Raw genomic sequence first — 23,778 nt, 5'->3', positions numbered from 1 at the left:
GTTCTGTTATGGTATTATAGGTTTGAAAAAAATCCCACTGATTCTTCAATGACGGGTTGTTTCATAGAATTCGAAATATTCATAAAATATAAAAGTTCTCTGAAAATCCGATATAAGTTCTGTTTTTAAATAATAACAGAACATGAATTTTTGAAATTTGATGATTTGTTCAAATGCTGTGAAATAACCAGCCTTAAATGCCATATAATTCAGATATCAATAACTTAATCCCATTAATTATTGAAGTGAAACTTCTTTAGGCGCGTAATGGATTTTCGGGGACGGAGTAAAACCGAGTCAGAATCGACACGAAAATGCGGGTACCCCCACCACCGCTCACCGTTCACTGTCCCTCTCTCACCATATGCGCTTGTTGAGGTGGGGGAGCCGCTCACGAACGTTCTCTCTCTTCTCTTCTTTCCTCTCTCTCAGACACCAGCGAACTGCGCCACGCCAAGCATCAGCTGCTTGGTTAGTATACTGCGTCGTGAGTGTAATACGAGTGAAATACGTAATTGATTGTGGTTCATACGGTTAATTTGAAAATAGAGAGAGAGGAATAAATTAAATTTGAAAATAGAGAGAGAGGAATACTAGAAGTTTCACTTCTGTCTTGCGTAGGCTTGACACACCCACTTTTTTTATCATTTTATTACGTAATAGCGCTACTTCAATCATTTGTGTACACATAATAATTTCGCACGAAAAGGCTCGCGGGCTACACAAATTGGGCCGAGGATTATGCTTCACGGTACTCACTAGATGTGTAGTAGAATAAAAAGATTGCATTTCCGCATGATTTTGTCATAAATATTAAAATAACGAGGGAGCACCAGAAACCGGTAAAGATTTTTTTCTAGCACGGTGGAATGAGTGTATCATAAGGAACACGACATTATCAAGAAATGTAATAAAATTAAAATAAATTTTCAGCACAAATATGATGAATTTTGCTTTCATCTTCCGTATTAAAAACTACCATCAAACGCAGCCATTACTTGTTAATAACATGTTTGATGGCAAAAGATGCTCAAACGACAATAATAAAGTATATTGAAAGAGTTCTAAAGAAGCCTTCTGCTTGAAAACCAAATTTTATTTGCGTCATTTTATTTGTGTGACGAAGTGTGCGAATCAACATGAATATAAAATGAAAAACTTTCAGACTGAGTCTAAGTAAGTCCATGGGAAGCGAGACTCAAATTACAAAATTGAATTCTGACAATTTATTATTGCCTGTCGAAATGAAAAAAATGATGTTTTGCATATTGGATTTGTAGTTTGAAAAATAATGGTTTAATTGGACAAATTTAACAATATCTTGAAAACCATAAATAAATTGTAGCACAATTAAAAATATTTACTACTATTTTGGGATATTTATGGAAATTTATGGATATTTGTAGTAAATTATAGAAGTTTTGACCTTTTATGAGTTTACCATGTTTAACCTTTTTACCCAATTTTGATAATGTTTTAACATATTTCCCAATTTTGACTATGTTATTGTCTTTTCCGATGTTTAATCATTTATCCCAATTTTTTTCAGGTTTTACCATTTTTTACCACGTTTCCCAGTTTTTATCAGGTTTCAGTCTTTTACCTTGTTTTGCCATATTTCCCAGTTTTTATCAGGTTTCACAGTCTTTTACCTTGTTTTGCCATATTTCCCAGTTTTTATCAGGTTTCACAGTCTTTTACCTTGTTTTGCCATATTTCCCAGTTTTTATCAGGTTTCACAGTCTTTTACCTTGTTTTGCCATATTTCCCAGTTTTTATCAGGTTTCACAGTCTTTTACCTTGTTTTGCCATATTTCCCGGTTTTTATCAGGTTTCACAGTCTTTTACCTTGTTTTGCCATATTTCCCGGTTTTTATCAGGTTTCACAGTCTTTTACCTTGTTTTGCCATATTTCCCAGTTTTTATCAGGTTTCACAGTCTTTTACCTTGTTTTGCCATATTTCCCAGTTTTTATCAGGTTTCACAGTCTTTTACCTTGTTTTGCCATATTTCCCAATTTTTATCATGTTTAAACATGTTTCATAATTTAAAATGTTAAGTGCTAATCTGAACCACTTTTGATGGTCTTGCTCTCGTTAAAAAATATTATTTGAATTACATCAGCAGGTTTTCTGGACGCGCGTAGGAACCATGTCTTTTGAAATATTAATTAAAATAGCAGTTAAAAACCCGCTCCGCGGGTTTTTGCTGCTAGGCCCTGCGGGCGGCACTTCTTACACGGCACTGATATTAACTGTTATGGTATCTAATATAATTTGCTCATAGGAGACTTGCAGTGCTTAAATATGTGTTACAACCGTCAATGTCTATAAGTTGAATCAATATCGTTATAGTTTGTCACAACAATTAAAGATAGTTATAACAAAGTTGACTGAAATAATAGATTATTACATATTGATTAATTGTACCCGTGTTTATGGATAAAAGGAGGGTAATTGTGCGATGAGATTAACAGTCGGTTTAATTAAAAGGTGTAAATTTTACTCCAACTGGTGGTAATTCTTTACCTAAAACTGTTACTGTATCTAATAAAGTTTAAAGTTAGAATATATATACACCTTCATCAGGAGAGTAAAAATCTATATATAAAGGTAGATTATTACAATATAGCGCCCCTGAGGTGATATCTCACAAAAGCGGCGCTATGCAAATTGTCCAATTAATAAATAAATATAATGTTTACATTTAATTATGTACGTATGCATTGATATACAATGGAAATAGATAAAATAATGTTATCCTATTAAACTTTATTTTATTAAAAAACAAATAACTTTTTTAACATCACTTTATTACATACAACCAATACATGTTTCATGAACGAAGTATACACCGAAGTCAAAAATTAAATATAGATTACAATTGGAAAAAAGAAGTGGAAGGAGGGGGGAGGGGTAAGAGTAGGCTGGGTTTATAAGAATTAGGAATTACAATATGAAAGACCAGTTAAGTGGGAAAATATTTAAAAGAGAGTTTATAAAAAAAATCTTGTTAATTATATCTACTTTTATAAACATGTTCTCTTATTTCTAAGATTTCGAAATTATTTATTTGTGATGCTTTATATCCTGTGTGAAGTATTTTAAGACCTGAAAAAAAAAATGCATGAAACCATAAAACAATATATTCATAAGACAAATAACATTTAATAACGGTTATTCTAATAAATTGAAAGTTGAAATACTAAATAAAAAAATTAAACATATTCTCTTCAAACGGGATTTTTTATCCTATTTCTTAAGATATAAATAAACAATAAGGATTAAAGCATCGCAAATAAATAATTTTTAAATTTTAGAAATTATAAAACATGTCAATATAAAATCAAATATAATTAATAAGCAAAAAAAATTATAAATAATAATGAAAAATGCCATTGCAAAGTTTAAATAAACTTCCAGAAGAAATCTTCTTATGAAACGCTTAATGGTCAAGTAATTTTGCATATTTAAATATTCGTGCCAGTTATTTGGTTAGTTTTTACACCGCCAGAGGTGCGCTCTGTGTCGGCCAGCTATTGCCGGCCATATTGAATGAACGCGTGCTTTTTTCGTCAAACGTCAAACGTAATCACGTAATTGTGGATAATTTTCACTGTAATTTAATTAATCCAATAGATTATAAACTTTCTAAAACATATTTTCTTCGATATTATCCAAAAATTATATGAGGAGAAACGATATTTTTGAAGAAATATCGTATTACATGTGGCGATTCTTTTTCAGTATGAAATCGTGTCTTAATTTTTAATGTCTTATTTTTTTGTATCCAGTCGCCTGCAAACCGAAATGAACCTTACGGTTGCTTAAAATTGAGGGGCAGATTGGTATTTTTTGCCTGCAGACCCCCAATGCAGAATTTATCCGAATCACATAATATGAATTTGACCAATCAGAGGGCCTACATCGTCCAGACGCTGGGACAATAATACTATCAGATTAGGTGCAGGTACCTACACAGATGGTGCTGGGTAGGTACTTAGTAGGCAGGTACTGAAAGCATCCACATCCTCATCCACATTCAAACATCAAATCATAAATGTAAAAGTATATTGATACAGTCATTGCTTCGTGCACATCAAAGCAACATCTTAATTATAAATTTGAAAAATAATCTAAAAATAAAATGTTAATTTCCCAAAAAATTAAAATTTAAAATAGTTATTAAAATCATCACATTTTAAAAATTATCCTAACGCAAAAAACTTAAAATTTCAAAAATATTCAACTCAATGATTTTTATTGTTACCAACTCGGATTTTTTTACATCAGAATAGATTAGTACTAGGTAGGTAGGTACAGTAAAAAGGAACTATTTTTCAATAATTATTTAATTAATGGAACTGTGTTGTACCCAAGATGGGTATCAAAATATGCGTTTCGACATGTCTGCACTGATTAACAAATTACTGTTTTTCAGTGACGTTTCGCATCAATACACACAATCCCAAGAGCGTAGGTATTGCAGGCTGGTACCGTAGGTAGGTGCCGTAGGTGGGAATCGAAGGTAGGTACTGTATATAGATAAAAAAACTTTTTTTTTTTAATATTTAATTAATGGAACAGGAAGGTAGCCGATATGGGTATCGAACTATGCGCATACAAAAAAACACAAGTGTGAGCTGTACCGATGAACAAATTGCTGTTTTTCAGTGACGTTTGACATTAATGCATACAATCCTAAAACCGTGTTTTGCGTTGCTTCATCCACGTTCAACCATAAAATCATAAATATTAAAGTAGGCACACACTCATTATGTCATACACATTTAAAAATATTTGTACGCACACACTCCTTGCCTCATCCACATTCAACACCATACTCAATAATACCATAATCAATGATAATCTAGTCTCCTTCAACGGAAGCAATCTTCCGAACAGGCCTTCCATTGATATGCTTGGTGTAACTATAAGTGACCAGCTCAGGTACGGGGGCTCCATCGAAGCCAGAGTAAAGTTGGCCTCTCAGAAGCTGGGCGTACTGTACAGGGCCCGAAGATACTTTAATAGTATACAACTGCTGACCCTGTACAAATCGCAAGTGCGCCCTACTGTCGAATTTGGCAGCCATCTCTGGTCCGGAGCCCCTAAATACCTGAAAAAAACCCTTGACTCTGTGCAGAAACGGGCGGTCCGTTTGATAGAATCCCCAATCTTAACAAACGGACTGCAATCTTTAGAGCACAGGCGTCAGGTAGGTATGCTGTCCTTGTTCTATCGGTATTACAATGGAAGATGCTCTGAGGAACTAGCGTCATTGATCCCTTCGGCACCGGTGCGTAGTCGGGATACACGCCAAACGCGCGCCAAACATTTGTACACGGTTGAAATTTGTCACATGAGAACGGGTCGCTTCTACGATTCGTTCTTAAGTTCAACAGCTCGGCTGTGGAATGAACTGCCGGCCTTTGTGTTTCCTCTCTCCTACAACACGGGACTCTTCAAGACCCATGTTCACTCCTAACTCTCCACAAAAAGACCCCCCACAAAGCATCCCCAAAGATGACATAGGCCCTGAGGGAAATTATTTTCTTCAGGGCCTCCTGTGTGGAGTAAATATAAAAATAAAAAAAACACCAAATCATGAATTCTTTTTTTTACACTTTAGTTAAATAAAGTAATTTTTTCCTATTAGCTGCCTGCAACGGGCAAAAAGCTAGTTATTAATTAATTGTCCACTTTATTATCTTTGATATTAACAACAATATTAAGTGAGTAAACGTATGCAGTGTGTTTACTGGTAAATAATAATAAAAATAATTGTTAAAAAAAGAAAATAACAAATTTAGGAAATGAGATTAAAAGAATTTGGCATTCTCAGACTATAAAAATATTACCGTTCGTTATTTCGGCTACTGGCATTATACCTAGCTCTCTCATTCAAAATTTAGTCGTATTAGATCTGTCAAAGAATTTATTTATAAATAAAAAAAATCAGTCATATAAAATACATGTAGGATTACGAAAGATTTTTTAAATATTTATATTGAGGGATCAGTAGGATTTGTAGGTCCAATTGGAAGTTCTTCCGAGCCGAACTCTCTGTTATGAAAATATCTGGAGTCGGTGAATTATTTTCCCATTTGATCTCTGGTGATTTGACGATTGTGATTTGATTTTGTGATTTATTATGCTTATATAATGCACTTGCATAGTGTGGATTGACTAGATGATCATATGTGGAAAAGTGTGTGAAAGGGTTTAGTTTTTCCTGTAGGGAAGATTTAACCCGGACATTAAGTAATTTATACAAAGCGATGACAAAATAAATAATAACAATAACAGTGCTATAATAGCACAGGACAAAACAAGAACATTAAAAATAAAACATAATATAAGACAAGAGGCACTTTTTGTGCTCAGAAATGAGGATAATTTGAGTAGAATTTTTAAAAAGGTAGGTACAATAAGGAGGCAACCGAAACCAACAAATTACGGGAAGTTTGAGAATATGGCTTATTATAAAACATTGAAACATTACAAAGTGCACAGTTCATAATTTCTACTTAAGTATTCAAGGCAAGATGGTTAGTTAGTATAATATTATGTATATTGCTGAAAATGAAATTTAAATATTCAAGACACCCCAGTCTTGGAAAGTGTCCGTCTTTCTTTACAGGTTCATTAGTAACTTGCCTTAATAAAGCTGCAATGAAAAATACTCGAGTGCAAATCCCAACAAATTACGAACAGTTATTCAGCTCGCCACAAAAATCTACATTTCTTGATTGAACTGGTTAAAACAACTGCTACATAAAAGGATTGAATTATTCACACCAAGTTATTTAAAGAGTAGTATATATAGTATGCAACCTTTAAGTAATGTGTTAATTACACTGTTTTTGATTTTGCTTGGGTTCACAATGCAGTTTTTTCTCTTTTAGAGAAGAAATTCACTGTACAGTTTTATGCATGGTAAGAAGGAGAATCATGGTAATTAACAAATAGCAAGGCCCTTTGCGCCGAAACAGTAGTCAGCTTTTGCAATTAATAAAGTTGTAGAACATGATGGTCGTGTTTGATAACAAGATATAAATAGCCGAATTCTTCCACAACCTTCTTTTTACCCATTTTCTTCCCTTTCCACTTGTTGCAGCCTCACAACAAGCTACAATTATTTGGGGATACATAGTCATTGGCTTATTAATAGCTATTCACTAAATTAAGAATAAGTAACTGCCTGTTTTGCAACATAAGTAATTTTATATATACTTAGAGATCACCTCTGACCTCATAACACAACAACACCGTCCGAAACGATGGCTAAAGAAGAAGGAAGTGAAACACGGCGTAGTAACTCAATAATTAAAAACGATAAACTTTTAGCCGTTAAATATTATATTATAAAATTTAAAAAAAAAATAGTCTTAAGAAATTTAAAAAAAAGTTCGCCTATCAAACCGCCATCGCAAATTGGCCATAAAACATTCACTTGCATTGAAAGCTTATAAAATGTAAGATTCTATTGATGAATGAACTACTTTAGCAATCGCTTTGTTGAGTTCTTTACGACTTGCAGACGAAGGAACGGGAGAACGTAGATTGAATTGTGTTTGCGAACATTTTACCATTCACCGTCGTCACAAAGTAAAGATCATTCATTCCACGATGCAAACTTATTATTTCTATTTAGATAGAGGTGAATATACTCGTAACGACAACTTTGGTAAAAAATTTTGATGACTTTTCAAATCAACAAGTAAAAATTTGAAGGCTTAATTAGTAATTTTAAATACCTATCTAATCTTTGCCTATCTAATCTTTACCCATCTAATCTTTGAGAACCTATCTAATTTTACCTATCTAATCTTTGAATATCTATCTAATTTTTGCCTATCTAATCTTTACCTATCTAATCTTTGAATACCTATCTAATCTTTGTCTGTCTAATCTTTGCCTATCTTATGTTTACCTATCTGATATTTGTTTATCTAATCTTTACTCATCTAATCTTTGAATACCTATCTAATCTTTGTTAATAAAACTATCACATGCCACATTTAACTAATTTTACAGAACAGTAGATATAGTAATTTTATGGTTCTAGACCGACAGTGAATGAGCGACTGTATACAAATTGTTATTTCAATTTATGTTGACAATGAAAGTATACATATATAATTTAATGTACAAAACAATTCGATACATAAATTATGCCGTTGGTTGATGTGTGCAATAAATTTGACCAATGAGCGTTGTTTTTTTTGTTTCAGTTTTTAATCAAGCAGAACTAGGTAAACGCTGGAATCCCAGTATGCCATTTCACGCGAGATTTATTTAAAGAAACAAATTAAAATAATAAAAAAGTAATCTAAAAACATCATATGTAGGTAATGATAACATAAAATAAAACATATTACATACAAGTAAAATGAAATGATCGTCCTTCATGGTACTGTCAGACGACGCTATACGCAACAGGCATTTTAATGGGTTGGCCTATATCACCATATCGCTCGCCATACAATCCCGTACGGACACGACATCACATATAATAAGATAGAATGGTGTGTTATAAAGTGTGGGCATCGCCTAGATGATGATCTGCTAGCCAGGCGATATTTGAAAATGATGCCACCCCCTCTCCTGCCGTAGATCAATTTGGGAGCTGCCGTGGTCACGCGACTGTCAACTGTGACATTGAAGTGATAGCCCGTTGAAAAGAATTCCGTGCTCTCCCGCTAGCCCGTGCTAGGGAGGGGGGAGATGAAAAATTGTAGCATCGTGTGACACTACAATGTATAATCCATAGAAGCCACGCCCAAAAAATCGCTAGATGCGTATAGCGTAGTCTGACACAGGCATCAGGGTGGTGGCCGTATCATTTGCATCCATCACCTATTGTATGGAGAGCTGAGTTACGCGGATGCAACCACGTTATGCTGCGTAAGAAATGCATTTGTAAAAGATATTACTTTCTAGGAAACTAATTTAATATAGATGTCCATTCTCTTGATTGCTCACCCTTTATTTGAGTATTCTGTTTGTTCATTGAATGGAAAATGACAATTATTTCTCAGAACTATAGAAAGCTCAACTTACGCAATTCATTAAACGATTCAATTAGGGAAAACGTTAACTGGTCGTAAATCTCGACCTTTTACCAAATTGTAGAATTAAACCACAATTTTCGATTTCAATTGGCACGGAATTGAAATAAATTACTATAGTCTATTCAATTGACTTGCAAATGAACAGTGCATAAGTGCTTTATTCAAATGAGGTTCTTTATTACAGCGAATGCTTTACGACTTGACAAAGAAAATGTTTAAAACGGATTCCAATTGGCAATTAAATATTCGATTCGTGGTCAGGTCAGTAGAGAAAGCAGCGCAAAACGTTGATTTAATAATAATACATTTTGATGATGAAAAATGTAATAAATTAATATTGGCCAATAATATATATATAAAAATATAGACTAGACTTTAAAACTATGAGAAGGAATTAACCCAATGACGTGCATCGTCATTACTGTTTTTTGTTAATCACTGAATACTCTTCTTTCCCTTCTATTTCAACTGCCCCACTTCCCTTGCTGTGATAAAATAGTTAAATTTTATTGTATATGTTATAGATTCACTGGAGGTCTGGTACGGACGATTGATAAAGTCCTACGTAAATACGATATTTACGAAATGCGTCATCTTTGGTTAGATGGCAATATTTTCGAGCACGGTTAGAATATGATTCTGACTGTCGGTAGACAAAACCCGCTACTTTTAGCACGGCATCGAAGGTGTCGAATAAGCTGTCAATACTGTAAACTTTTTGAATAATGTTGTTTGTTATGCAAAATATCTGGGTAATTACGTTCCAGCATTGAGAAAAAAAGTTGTCAGTTATGATTAATGACTTCATGAACTAATTAACTCCTTTTTTAGTATCAAAATGTACACGCGGACTGCCAATGGACTATAATTGGACTCTTACATATGCCGTCTGAAGTTTAGTTATCAACAGCGCGACCGTGCTCGGAAAATCGGTATAAAATCATCGTTAGTTACGCCTATCGATCTAATATTGTATAGTTATCGATTTCACTGTGTTCGAACTCAAGGTCTCGTGCAGATGGTACCTTACGAAAAGTGAATCTGTTTATGTTATGTTAGGTAAAATATAGTATAGTAAATTAACCTTTCTATTTCAGGTATCGATGTTTTCTACAATCTTCTTTGATGATACCAATCAAATACGCGGTATCGTTGAAAATAAATGTTAACTTATTTGTCTATTTTATTATCCCAAGTGGCATTTAATCACAAGAAATCGAATAAGATAAATTCGCACCATCAAATTCTATGTCCCATTACATTTTTAAAGGGCAAAAGTAGATTTCTCTCCGTGTAAATGCCGATACACCATGTATCGGAGAAAAATGAGTGTTGCTGATTTATTAAAAATATATTCTAATTATTGGTATGCGGTTAAAAACAGGAGTGCAGACCGCTTCCCGATAAACTTAATTCGTGATTATTTTGGAATATGTGTTCACGGACCTGCTTTTGTTTTAATAATATTAAAAGTTTATCGGGAAACCCTGACTTAATTTAATGTTTTAAGTTTATCAGGAAACCTATAAATTAATTCGTTAAGGGCTTGAAATCCCATTTTATAATAACTAATAATTTGATGAGAATCTTAATAAAGTAGCAATATGTTTCATCAGTAATTATTCTGCGTGTACTACACTCATCACTACATTGAAAAAAATGCTTTTGATTATTACAAAGATACCTACAATATATATTTTTTAATGTTTCGATGAAAAGTAATATTGATTTAAAAATCTTCAAAAACCCCAAATTATCTAATTATTTGCTCTCAGTGTGTTCCAGTGAAAGCTTTATCCTCGTCATTAAATTATATGAATAGAATTCCTTTCAGAATCAATCTTTGTGATTGACGCGTCTACTCTGCGAAGCCCTCATTGTCGCTTTACGCTGTAACCAAATGGCAGATGAAGTCAGGTAGACACCTGCCTTTTAAAATGATTGAAGCATCAAGTAGTTGGCGGAGATGGAAGATAAAATGTATCAATTTGTTGCAAATTGCCACATATTTAATACAAAAACACCACGCCGAACGGAGGCTAAAAAATGGCTTTGTGTAGATTTGTTTACAGGTAAATAATTTCAATTTAATAATAGTTTAGGTATGCGGGCGTTATTGGAGCAGTCCGCTCCGGGTGCCGAATTAAGGCGCCAAAGCGCTGATAATACCTAACAGTCCTAATACATCGTCCTTCAGATTATTTTTCACAATAAAACCATTTATACAGATTACGGTGATCACCGAACTAGGCGTCTACTGGTTTTGATAAATGGCGTCAAAACTTTATTCGCGACAGGCGCCGGGTTTGTACAGGGCCGGCCCTGTACCTAAACGTAATTTTTTTTAAAAACACTATTACAACAAGTTTATTACTAAATGATCGATTGTGAAATTTGTAAGAAACGTGTTTCACGATTGTTTTCTGAATCCATTCAATTTTATTTTTATATAATATATATTTAATGCAAAATGGAAACCACATGGTTGACGCAAACTCTAAATAACTATATGCATATGCAAAGTCTAGTTATTTGACGTGACAATGTTCGTATTTTGTATTTCTTGTTATTGATCCAGTCATTTAAGCTGCTTTGTTTATTATTTGATTAGTGTAACATTTATATTGTATAGTTTTAATCTAAGTCACCTGTAATTTGATAATTAAATTAAATTCCAGGGTGATCAAGTAAATTGTATTGCATTAATTTGTGTTATTTCACAATGTTCTCATTAATCATATTACATAGTATATTTGTGGCACGTTTCAGAGTGAAAGACACTCTCAGTATCGCTTATTTTAAGACCACCATTCAGAATTGAAACGTTGCTTTAAATGTCTTTGACCGTGTTTGGTGACCAGTTCTGAATAGCTAGGTACTTTCCATCTTCCTTTTTCCCATCTCTTTCCTCTCCTCACTAACTTCAGCCTCACAACATACCCATTTTATGGATGCCATACTATCACTGGCTCAAGACGGTTGGTAGCAGTTGGGACTCTTGTGCGGTTTAACTTAATTTCTTTTTTTAATTGACGGTGTAAGAAGAGAAATACATTTTTTGAATTGTTATTAGCTTTACATGCCAGGATTTTTTTAACTATCGAGCTATCAATATAAGTATTTTTCGTCATTCTAAAAACTGACTGCTTGTTTATTGTAATCGTAACTCCGATCAGTTGTTATACAACATTACACTTTAACATTTGGTTCGGTCTTTATAGATGTAGATACATATACGACGTCAATAAAACAGACAAACTCAATGTCAAAACGATGAAGATATTCCGAAATTTTAATGGCGAAACTTGGCGATGGCAAAAACTTTGGCTTTGCTAGACCGCACCACCATTAATTTGGTCATAGATTCCATCTGAGCTTGCCTTGGTTAGGCGCCAAATGTTCACACGTACTCACACGTGCACATGCGGGTGGTCAGGGGTTCTAAAATAAAGTGTTGTTGAAATTTTTTATGTACAAATTTTATTTATTAAAATGCCTTTTCTATTGGAGATAAGGTTCCCCCCAAAATATCAGAACTATTAAATAAGTGACATACTCATACTCAGAGTCTTTTCTAAGTGGTCATGATTCTGGTCTTGCATCGAAAACAATGGCCGACAGATAACAAGAATTTCTAACGTTTTTTGTAAGGGTCTTCATCCAAACAATTTTATATGTATATGTATTTTATTTTTTTCAAAAGAAAGACAAACTTTCCAGGGTTACGAATAACCTGACAATATTTGAAAATCTCCTACTACCACCACACTAAGCTAAAAATGTTTCTTGTGTTGTGATGGAGGACTTAGCCAGCCGAGGAAATGAACACACAAATGGAGACACAAACGCGCTGACAACTCAGCCACCGACCGGTCAAAATAAATAAATTATGAGTTTGGAATATATTTATTGTTGCAATATGTAATGCTTAATTGTTTTCTGTTAGTTACAAAAAAATAATAATATTAACATTTTTCTGCGAAATTTAGTTTCTAATAAAAATCTTAAAAATATATTTTTGAGTTTTGAAGATGCGATCGAACAAATGGATAATATCTATAGGTATCGTTCTTTTTCTGTCAATATGTTAATACATATTTCCAATGAATTATTCCATTTATTCAACCATTTAAACAGTAGTTAGTTTATTTCTTGAATGATTATATTCTATGTTTTTGTGTTGAATACCTACGTGAAACTGTATGCTAAATAGCCGTGCAATAAGTAACCCCACCATTCTATTGAGAACGGATAAAACATAAGTAGTAGGTAGATATACATTTGAAAACGGTGATAAGTGTAACTAAGTTATCCCTTGTTATGTTTAAGAAATGATTTCAGCTATTGTTAAGAAGAGAGGATTGAACCTTGCTAATATAGTGTTTAATTATTTCAAAATGAATAGGTGAAAAATAACTGAGAAATATTGTCAACGCCTATAAAAGACGCAAGAAAAAAAGATAAGGAACACCAAATTCTTGTAGTTACTCGTGAAACCGTTACGAGTGCCCAACTACATTAATATGTATGAGTCTTCTTGGTTAGAGGATCACTCGAGCAAAAAAACACGTATTTGCTCTAAACACGAGGAAAATAATACATATTTACAGTATTATCCTCGAGGAAAAACCTGGGAACTCGTGATATTTAGGTACCGTATTGTAGAAACCAGGGTTGCGCCATCGAAGAAGGTATTATTGTAGCTTGGTCGTTTCTTGAAAATTTTAAAAATGAGTAAAATAACTTCTAGGATTGTAAAAAATATTTTATGAAATTTTAAATTTATTTAAAAAATTATTTATGATGACAGAGCCCGCAGCTAAAAAAAAAAACGTTACAAAATATCGCTCCTGTCTGCACAGTGTAAACATAGGGGAACTACATCGCCACCCAGTTGCACAACGTTGTAAGGCGGGTTAGAGTAGGTGCTGTAGAAAGAATTTTATTAATGCAGGACTTGAAGAGGCCCGGATTATACAAAGGAAGAAAAACAGATGAGGGTAGCTCGTTCGACATGAAATTATGAACGAGTGTTTCGTTAGTATCCGTTGAGTAAGTGCATTTGTGTATGCAGGGGATCAAAGCGGCTAGCTCTTTCGGTCAGGCTCCATTGAAATACATGTATATTGCGTATGTGCATTAGATATAGCAATCGGTCCTTTGACCACTGATTGTCAATTAGACAAACCGCCATCCTTTGCACATAATCAAGTATGTTTATCAGGTATGGGGCTCCAGCCCACAGGTGGCTCCCGAATTAAGAATTTTAATAATACACGCTTGCTGACCCTGTAGGCACATAGTGCAACTGCGCCTCTCCGTTGATTCTAGCATATTTGGGTGGGAATATTCTCCTTGTTCTACTGGTTTTTCAATGCAATATGCTTAAAGGAACTAGCGTAAATGATTCTGTAAGTGCAATGGGAATGTTTTTCTTATTTTACCATTTTTTTATCATTTTTACGGGCACAAATGCAAGACTTGGGTTCGATCTTTGAAAGTCGTTTTCTCAGGTTCTATTGCGCAAAACGGCAATTTAGGAATCGTACTAGTATCACGTTCTGAAGCGAAATCATTATAAAAATCTGCATAAAGTAGCATTTGTACAAAAATCATCATTCGTAAGGACACAAATGCAAGACTTGGGTTTGAACTTTGAAAGTCGTTTTCTCAGACTCTATGGCACCGAACGGACTGAAATTTCGGAATCATACTAAGAATCATGGTCTGAAGCAAAATCAATATGTATATTTGAAAATTTAGCATTTGTGGAAAAATTATCAGTCTTACGGGCACAAATTTGAGACCTTGTTTCAACAGATTAACTGCTGGGAAACGTATTTTTTTATGGTAATATGCGAAATCTTTCGTAGGAGAACTTACCGGTAAAATAAAGTTAATAAATATATCCAAGAGAATGGCAGTACTCACAATAACTCAAAACTTATGTAAGCCATAAAAGTGAAATTTTTTAAAGAAGGAACTTATTAGAATGGTGCAGCCATGGTTAAAACCAATAGAATAATAAACACAATTTTTTTATTCCCTGGACTCCATCCAAAATTAATTCAAACTAATATTAACTTATGTGCTGGAAACTCATAATAACACGACGAACTCGTGTATAATTTAAATTGAACTGAATAAATCAAATTAATTTTCCAATTGACAATATTATTTTTTTCAATTTACCTACAAATAATGTTAATATTGTCTTTGTTATAAACCCAATCGCAGTATCCAGTCAACTAGAGCATTTGTGTTATTTCACAATTAATTAATTAAAATAATATATAGTATATTTGCGGCACGTTCCAGAGTGGAAGATACTACCAGTATCGCCCTGGTGTAAGACCACCATTCAGAATTGAAACGTTGCTCCAAATGGCTTTAGCCGTGTTTAGTGACTAGATCTGAATAGCCAGGTACTTCCCCACCTTCCTCTTTCCCTTCCCCACTTACCTTCAGCCTCACAACATCCCCCAATTGGGGATGCCATAGTCTCTCTGGCTCCAGACGGGAGCAGTTGGGACTTTTGTGAGGTATTCACTATAAAAATAAAAAAAAAATCCGCTAGAGCCAGAGAGTTTAATCAGTGGAATTGAAGATAAATCATTAAAAGTGAAAACCAACTAAAATTATTATTTTTTAATAAAGAAGTTGTAACAAAAATATCATTTTAACCTCCACTCTTCTTTAAAATGTCGAATTAAAGTTAGCATTTAAAATTTTAAGAAAAGTTCTTGTTGGTTTTTAGACGTGCAGATTTTATAAACACGTGCTCGAAAGAGTGAAGTAGTCCAAGCGAATTAATAATATTTATTGACGCAAGCCAGTTGAACGACATGGTAACGGCAGTAGCCATAATGTACAGTAACAAAATAGAAACTTATTTAGTATCTAGTCTTTTAACGATATTGATATCATAATAGATTTATGAAAATGCTTGGTCGCAGGATGTGTTTGCAGTTTGCGCCATAGATAACCATCGGAATGTATCCACGACGGGAAATGCATTTTCTCTTGCGTTGTCGATTTATGGACGACCAACATTCTGTGTTTTCTCTTTTAGTTTTTATCAATGGTGATTGAACCGTCAGGATTTCGCTTTCATTCTGATTTAAAAATGGCGATAAAATTTGTAGACGAATTACTATTTTTGAAACTGGTTGAATATTGCTCCCAAAGGCACTAGTAAAGCCGATGAGTTGACGTTACATGCACCGTGTCGATGGAATCTAGGATTATTTGTCCATAAATTGTAGAAATTGTTTTTAAAAATGCGAAGAAGCAAAGAAAACACACATTGACGGTTCCATGATAACTCAACACAGTGACAATTCAACACACTTTTTAAAAAGTAATATAAAGTCATTAGAAACGATGAAAAATTTTTTTTTTAACCTAACCTAACCTTACCTACATAAACCAGTTAATAAAGTTTTTGTTTCATCACTTTCCATGACTTTATATAACTTTTTAAAGATGTGATGAATTATCATTGTGATGATTTATTCGGTTACCGTTTACTTAAACCTGTGACGTAAATAGTTTTCTACATTAGATATTTAAGTTGAAATCCAGAGTTGTTTTTTTTAAACAGCCTTTGAATACAGTGAAATTCAACAAGTTTACTCATTCTTCAATCTGACTGAATGTGAGATTTTAATGGATTTTAACTTCTCTCCATGATTCAGGAATTTTACTATCTTAAAGTGGTTAAAATTTAACGCATCCGCAAACTTTGCATAGTGTCTAGACGGACATAAACAAAAATAAACTTTGGTCTAATAAATGATAAAAAAAAACAAATACTTCACCGTTTTAAAGTTGACAGAATAAATTTTCTCCACGTTATCCGGAAAAATGGCGGCAATTCAAGGGGAACTTAAAAACTTAAGACAATTGATAAATCAGATCTGCCAGTAAATAGTCGAGTAAAAGCGATTCGAAGACGCTAAAAGAATTACTCTTTCAACTGTTTTACGACCCTCATTATTTAGCGCCGGAAGCGGGGAAGCTACCTGTGCAGCCTTTGGCAGGAAGTCAAATTTGAGGGGAAAATTTGCCGGAAATGTTTCCACCGGAAATCAATTTGCAGAGCAATGGCAGCGTTTGCATTTCCGTCGCACCGATAGTCAGTGTTCTCGGGAAAAGGATTCTGATAAATTCATTTGTTATATTGCATAAAGTTAGCTTTTCCACAAAAATGTTTCTGATGATTTAGTAGTTACCAACGTCTCCATTTCAAACCATCTTTGAACGCTAACTACTGGGCCTTTGATTATTTTAGGATAAAACGCTTCTAGCAAGGTATGTTTTAAAATATTGAAATTAATTGTCTATTAGCGCCCGTACACACGGAGTAAATAGTGTTTTGCCGTACACAAACTCAATTTTTTCAAGAAAGGTTACAAATGTAAAATTGAATTGAATTAAAAAAGTATTTATTATTTTCGGAATTTAAAAAAAAATTATATATGTTTTTCAGGCCAATAATTATTGCTTAAAAAGATATTTTATCCGTTGTGTATTAAATTATCTCTTAAACATTACTTTATCATTAAATTTAAAAAAAAAAAAACACATTTATGAATATTCATATTCCATGCGCAAACAAACAATTCATTTTATTATTTTAAAGCATATATTGCAAAAAGGTTTTTTTGCTAAAATAATTTAATTAGCGGCATATATGAACGATTAATTTATAAATAGTTTTAAGTTTACCCTCAACGAGAAATAAACAGTTACACCAAAAAAGAACAACAGACAAAAATATACACTTAAATTCTATTTGGATATATTACTTATAAAAAAATATGAGAACGAGAAGATAAACAAATGAACTAAGTAGCAAACTAGTAGAAGAAAAGGTTATTAAATTATAAAGTATCTAGCCAAAAAACCTTTTTTTCCCGATATAGTTACAAAGATAAGCGGCGATTTACAAAAGCAGTTGTTCTATTACTAACAATGTTATAATAAGGAACTCCAGTCAATTTTTATTACAAATACCTTCTAACTTATTTATTTATTTTATTTTATTGATACATGATTTAGAGAGTACATGTGGTTTTTTGTGATATTTCACCCTCCATGCTAGGGATGACCCTGTGTTATGGCGGGTGAATTTTACAGTTTGCGGACATAGAATCTATACATTACTATAATATGAAAAAGAAAAATGATGTATAGCTAGTTTGGGTTGCAAGAAGAGGATGGAGAAGTTAGTGAATTATAAGAAAATGAAAAATTATTAGTAAATAGATCACACTAATTAATTATCTACATACTATACCTCTAAGTAAGGGAATAAGGATGTATTATGTTTTGTCTGAAAGGTGATTAAATTGATAGAGTTAAGAATGAATGGGTATTGTAGTTGTAATGTATTCCGTGTGTAAGGATCCATTTCCCAATTTGTTTTTTAAAGGAATAAGGTTGACTCACGGTTTTTAGGTTTTCAGGGATAAGGTTAAAGATTTTAGGAGCTAGGAAGAAAAATTGTCTTTGAGCTGACGTGGTATGTAGTGAAGGTACTGTAAGGTATGTACTTAAATACAAGTATTTTTTTCTAGTGTCAATTTCATAGTTAAAATAATTTTCATAGTTTGTGTTGATTGCCAAAACGATCAAAATCTGACATGGTACGCGTGACGTCACACGTACATCAATTTTGTCGGTTAACATTGAAGTCAATCCCACTCGGGACGGTATATAAACAAAAGAACCCAATGTAAATATTTAGAATAATTTTCAAAAAAAAAGAGAGTTAGCTGTTTGAGTGCTGTCAGAACCCGCCACCGATCACAGGGATTTTACGTGTCTCACGGTCTTAATCGTTTTTAAATTACAATTTATTAATTCTGTATGTGATTACAAATAATTAAACTTATATATTCAGAATCATCGTTGATTGACCTATATGAGTATATTTATTTATATTCTAAGCCAGGTGTTTTTACAAACATGCGATATACACATAGTTGAGTGGAACAGTAATCAAGAAGTAAAATTTGATTTTAAAATTATATCGAACCCATGCAGAAGAATAGTATTATCTTAGTTATTACTATTATTGAGTTATATTAGTATATCCTTTTTCTACATATATTCCATTCCATACAAGTTAATTCATCGGGTGAGGTGTGTTTAAGGTATGCTTGTCCGAAAGGTGCGTGACGTGCCATATCGGGAGAGAGTGGTTTGGGGAGACCCTTTGGCCTCTCCAACTGTAGGGAGGTATATATTGATTCATCCGTCACTCTTGGCAAACTGGTCCCTAGATTACTACCCATCCCTCACATCCTTTTCCTTCTCAGAACTTTCTCTCATTTCTTTACTTAAAAAGATCCCCTACACAGCGTTCCCAAAGATGACATAGGCCATTAGGGAAATTATTTTCCGCAGGGCCTCCTGTATAGGGTTAATTTAAAGTATTGCCAACTGCATGCAATCTAGGCACAAGCGGGTTTCCAAATGACTATATTGTAATTACATGTTTTCAAGGCATAATATGTTTCATTCGCATTCATTATTCCGAGAAAGTAAAAAATTAAACGAGAGATACTGAAACGAAAATCCATATTAAAATGAGCCGTTTTCAAAACATGTTTATTCATTTACCCAACTACTATCATTGCGGTCTGTAGATCAGCAAAGTACATTTTCTGTGCTCTCTTTTAATATAATCATTTCCATTGTCTGCCTCCCTCAGTCTTCATTGTAGAATATTCTATAGATCTACGCCAACTTTGTCTAGTGGTTACAGGCAAATTTACAAGGGAAGTATTTACATGGGCAACACAGCCAGTACACGTTTCAGCCACCATAACACAATATGGCGCATTGCAATTTCACAAAATATCAATTCTCTCCGTGATTACTAGATTTATCAAATAAGAAGGGAAGTTGTAAAACATTTGATGTTTGTTTGGCTTTCAGAGAGATTTGTTTCAAGTAAAAGCTATAATTAAATAAGTTGAAAAAAGTTTTAGGTTCACATCAAATAACGCACAATCGAAAAAATTTGGCGTTGAAATTACTATATCATGTTTATTGGATTAATGGCCACTGGTTCTTATATTACTCGTTTTTAGGATATACCAGCGCAGATCCGGATCAGGATTTTATAATAGATTTGTGAAACAGAAAAAGTGAAACTAAAATAGTTACCAACAAATCATTTGACCACATTAAGGTGTAGTGAACAAGATAAAGAAAGGGATGTTTAGATGGTTTGGACAAATGGAGCAAAGAAAAAAAAAGACATGAGTTCAAGGAGAATCGTAGAAAAAGTCTGGCGCCTGAGGAAGAAATGGCATAACTAAATAATAATTTTAATTCTTTTATTATTTTTATTTCTTGCTAGAGCAATCGCGACGAGTCAAAAAACTCATTGTAGGACGAGAAGAACATACAATACATAGGTGGGAATTAATAGGTACAATTTTAAATTGGTATTTTGATATCAAAATTATATTTTTCACCCCCCGAAATAGTACGAAAATAGCAAAATATTATAATTATAAGTTTCACATACAAAACAGTATTTAAATAGAAAAAGGGAGGTAAAGTAGAAAAAAAAGGAAACAGACAGGGATATACACGTAAGCACAAAGCCAAGGTGGGAATTTAGAAGAAGTGATTTACCTAATTGTACATTGGTAAAAATTGATTATACTCGATTACAAGTACAGTGGAGAAAGAAAGAAACAAAACAAAATATAACACGACAAGAATCACGTAATTTTGTTTTTCGTAAAAGCTTTACTTTGATTTTTGGATTATGCTGGCTGTTTTTATACATATCTGGATGAGAGTTATAGAGTGTGTAGGCAATGAGTTTAAGAGTGTGTACGAGACAATGCATGAATGTGAATAAAGCAAACAGTTTATACCTTTTAAGATAAAATTGTGTGGTGTTACATCCCTTCCTCTACACGACGAAAACGACGTGATGCATAGATATTTAGTTAGTTATGTTATGTTTTCATAGAAAAGTTGATACATAATTAATGATAAAGATCCATCAATTCCAAATAAGAGATGGCTCGTCTAACAGATGGAATGGAAGGCAGACAGTAGGCCCCCACAGTAAATCCCGCTTAAATCTCCAGATTTAATTACAGTGACAAGTGACAAGAAGATTAATTTGTTAATCACCCGTGATATCCAATCTGTCCGGGTCGGTGATACGAGGAAACTTTAATTGAGTGTGTAAAAACAACATTGTTTATCCCGTATTTATACCAATTACTGGGGCTTGCTAGCTAATTCTACCACCGTCAAATAATGTACTACATTCACTTTACATTTTTAGTACTCTCCCACGCAATGGGATACGAGATGAGTCTCTTGTTTGTCAGGAATCTAATGAAATTTCGCCAAAGCGTTGTTCTAAAAAAAACTTGTTAGCAAACACTGTTCTATGAGTAAGATGGGAAAATCGTCATAATCGGACATTTACAAATCACTCAGTAAAATCAGCATTTCTATTTTTTCACAAATTGAAATTTGAACGACATCTGCTGGCATTTTTTTACAGTTACTACAAAAAACTCCCTTCTGTATGATAACTATATTTATTCTTATTGTGTTGATTGGGGAAAATTATCCGCTTCTTTAGTATTTTCAAGAAAACGAAACAATTTAATTACTTCAAATAATTCAGAGATTTACCAAACACTTTTAGATTCATTTTCAGAACCATGTAATAACGAATGGTGTAGTATTTATGCTTTTATAAAACAATTAAGGACAGGTTGTTTCGGAGAAGTTCTATTACTATATCATTATAGGCTTGTTGCTTGACAGAACTGAAATAATAACAGAACTTGAAAACATCTTTCACAAAACTTGAAAATTAACTTTCAAATTTAAAGAATTGTTCTAATTCTCTGAAACAACCCGTCCTGTGACAAAAATGACGTCATTAAAACGGGAAAAACCATAATTTTAATGGTTGAGTTTTACCAAAAATATTAGTAAATCACTTTGCACATCGTTAAAATTGACAATAAGGTAGGTAGTGGTAAATGAAATCATTTAAATAAGTCATCTCGCCATGGCGTAACTGAGTTTCGATAATGGTATTGAATGTCGTTGCCAGACTTTATTAAAACAGTAAATTAATTTTATTTTAATTTTGAAATATATTTTACCCCTCTTTATATATATATATATAGATACGATATGTTTTAACTCGACCCTTTTGCATTTGGTCTGTCTGTAAATTTGTTTGTATGTTCCATTTCAAGATGGTGTCCATGTTGTATGCTACCTTTTTATCCCGCGTAAGCGTGGATACAACGAGCTGTCAAATCTGAAAAATATTGATAACCTCCCTGAAGAATGTTTTTAAAATAATTGTCATTGAGATAGTGAAGTATTTTTTGACAAATTTTAAAATTAATTAATTAAAATAACAAAAAATGTTACCTAAATAAAATATATAGTTTATAATTAAGTAGGTACCTACATGCAAATCTATCGATTTCAGAGGAAATTTTGTTTTTGATTTATTAAATAAAAGAAAATTACAAACATGCTTTAGACCAGTGCTCCGCAACCTTTTCTCACCTACGACACACCAAATTTCTTCCTAGAATTCCGCGGCACACCAAAAGCTAAAATATATACTCGTAGATATTAAGTTGATACACAAATTTTACAATAATTTATTTGAAAAGTATACATACATGCATATAACTATAACATATTTATTTTTACGCAATCTTAATAATTATTGTAAAATAATAATAAATTAATGAGCGATTAATTGTTAAATTAACCTACGCTTGTTTCAATGAACACAAAAGTTTTATATTCGGCTCGATTTTTGACAACCCGAAGTTCTTGGTCAAGAACTTTGAAGCATAACCGCTTATCATTTTTAATTAATACAAGCGTTGAAAAACTTTGTTCACATAAATATGTTGTTGAAAATGGAAGTAGTGTTAAGAATGCTTTGACGGAAATGTGAGGATATTCTTTTTCAACGTAAATCCAGAAAACATCTAATGGATCTTCGGAGAAGTGAAGTTTTAATGTCATGTCATTATTTAAATCTGTAAATTCCACTCGAATTTGCAGAGGCAGAGTGCTTCCGTAGAATTTATTGCATTGGTTGCAAAAGGATTTCGAATCCAATCATATTGTTCCGTATTAATGGAATAAAAATACTGACCAAATTTCTGCTGAAGCATACTTAAATGTTGTTGGGCCAGATCCACAGTTAATTGTTTGTTTTCAATTGTACTATGGTTCATCCTTTGGTACATTTCCAAACATCCTTTTTGCAAATCTTTCTGCCAAAGTTCGTTATTAAGTTTATTCAAATGCTTGAATATATCAGCCATGTATGCAAGTTTGGCTATCCAGTAGTTATCATTGAGGTGATGATATATAGTTTGGGCATATTTTGATTTAAAAGAAACTCACGCACCTCGTGACGAAGCTCAAAAAATCTAGCCAAAACTTTGCCTCGGGATAGCCAACGAATTTCAGTATAAAACAATAAGGATTCATATTCGGCTCCCATTTCTGCACAGAGTATTCCAAAGATTCGCGAGTTTAGGGCTCTTGATTTAATTATGTTTACGATTTTAATGCATTCATTCATCGTGTTCAAAAGTTCATCCGGTAAATTTTTGACCATCAATGCTTCTCGATGTATGCATCAGTGTGTAAATTGTAAT

Source organism: Hesperophylax consimilis, chromosome 7 (assembly GCF_061612785.1).
Source record: "Hesperophylax consimilis isolate HC1 chromosome 7, BYU_Hcon_1.0, whole genome shotgun sequence".
NCBI classification, from domain to species: Eukaryota; Metazoa; Arthropoda; class Insecta; order Trichoptera; family Limnephilidae; genus Hesperophylax; species Hesperophylax consimilis.
Note: the sequence above shows the minus strand (reverse complement) of the source record.